Genomic DNA, 1,908 nt, shown 5'->3' on the forward strand with positions numbered 1-1,908 from the left:
GTTTGACTCTGTATTGAGAGAATCTTTTCATGCTTCCTCTCCATGGTTGCAGAAGAAGATCCTTGAGCTTTAAATACAAGGTATTCCCCATTTAATTGAAGGACTAGCTCTCCTCTGTCAACATCAATCACAGCTCTTGCTGTGGCTAGGAAGGGTCTTCCAAGGATGATGCATTCATCCTCCTCCTTCCTGACTTGTCTTACTGACTTGTCTGGCATCTCTAATGAGAATATGGCAGGCTGTACCTCAATGATCCCCAGCTTCTCTATTACAGAGAGTGGCATAAGGTTTATGCCTGACCCTAGGTCACAAAGAGCCTTCTCAAAGGTCCTGGTGCCTATGGTACAGAATATTAAGAATTTACCCGGGTCTTGTTTCTTTTGAGGTAGAGCTTGCTGAACCCATGTATCTAGTTCACTAATGAGTAAGGGAGGTTCATCTTCCCAAGTCACATTACCAAATAAATTGGCATTCAGCTTCGTGATAGCTCCCAGATATTGAGCAACTTGCTCTCCAGTTACATCTTCATCCTCTTCAGAGGAAGAATAGTCTTCAAAGCTCATGAATGGCAGAAGGAGGTTTAATGAGATCTCTATGGTCTCTGTATGAGCCTCAGATTCCTTTAGGTCCTCAATAAAGAACTCCTTTTTGTCTGGGAGACATCCCATGAGGTCTTTCTTATTGGGATTCACGTCCTCCCCTTCATCCTTGGATTCGGCCATATTGACAATATTAATGGCCTTGCACTCTCTTTTTGGATTTTCTTCAGTATTGCTTGGGAGAGTACTAGGAGGAGTTTCAGTGACTGTCTTACTCAGCTGGCCCACTTGTGCCTCCAAATTTCTAATGGAGAACCTTATTTCACTCATAAAACTTAAAGTGGTCTTAGACAGATCAGAGACTATGTTTTCTACGTTAGAGGTGCTCTGCTCAGAATTCTCTGTCTGTTGCTGAGAAGATGATGGAAAAGGCATGTTATTGCTGAGCCTATTTCTTCCACCATTATTAAAGCCTTGTTAGGGCTTTTGTTGATCCTTCCATGAGAAATTTGGATGATTTCTCCATGAAGAATTATAGGTGTTCCCATAAGGTTCACCCATGTAATTTACCTCCGCCATTGTAAGGTTCTCAGGATCATAAGCTTCTTCTTCAGAAGATGCCTCTTTAGTACTGTTGGATGCATTTTTCCATCCATTCAGACTTTGAGAAATCATGTTGACTTGCTGAGTCAATATTTTGTTATGAGCCAATATGGCATTCAGAGCATCAATCTCAAGAACTCCCTTCCTCTGAGGCATCCCATTATTCACGGAATTCCTCTCAGAAGTGTACATGAACTGGTTATTTGCAACCATGTCAATAAGTTCTTGAGCTTCTGCAGGCATTTTCTTTAGGTGAATGGATCCACCTGCAGAATGGTCCAGTGACATCTTAGAGAACTCAGATAAACCATAATAGAATATATCCAAAATGGTCCACTCTAAAAGCATGTCAGAAGGACACCTTTTGGTAATCTGCTTGTATCTTTTCCAAGCTTCATAGAGGGATTCACCATCTTTTTGTTTGAAGGTATAAACATCCACTCTAAGCTTGCTCAGCTTTTGAGGAGGAAAGAACTTAGCCAAGAAGGCCATGACCAGCTTATCCCAAGAGTCCAGGCTATCTTTACGTTGTGAGTCTAACCATGTTCTAGCTCTATCTCTTACAGCAAAAGGGAAAAGCATGAGCCTGTAGACTTCAGGATCTACTCCATTGGTCTTAACAGTTAAAAACTGATAGGGATCTTCTGATGGAAGTCCATGGAACTTGCAGTTCTGTTGTATTAGAGCAACTAGTTGAGGTTTCAGCTCAAAATTGTTTGCTCTAATGGCAGGGATTGAGATGTTTCTTCCATCAAACTTGGAAGTA

The 1,908-nt window shown here is 41.5% G+C and overlaps 1 non-coding gene across 1 annotated transcript; it reads left to right on the forward strand.

Annotated features, from left to right (window-relative positions):
* Positions 1–1,484: 1,484 nt before the first annotated feature.
* Positions 1,485–1,592, forward strand: LOC127741892 (small nucleolar RNA R71). Its single transcript, XR_008003080.1, has one exon. It is a non-coding gene; the product is annotated as a small nucleolar RNA R71 (small nucleolar RNA).
* The last annotated feature ends 316 nt before the right edge of the window (positions 1,593–1,908 follow it).

The sequence above is a fragment of the Arachis duranensis genome, chromosome 9, assembly GCF_000817695.3.
Source record: "Arachis duranensis cultivar V14167 chromosome 9, aradu.V14167.gnm2.J7QH, whole genome shotgun sequence".
In the NCBI taxonomy this organism is placed as follows: Eukaryota; Viridiplantae; Streptophyta; class Magnoliopsida; order Fabales; family Fabaceae; genus Arachis; species Arachis duranensis.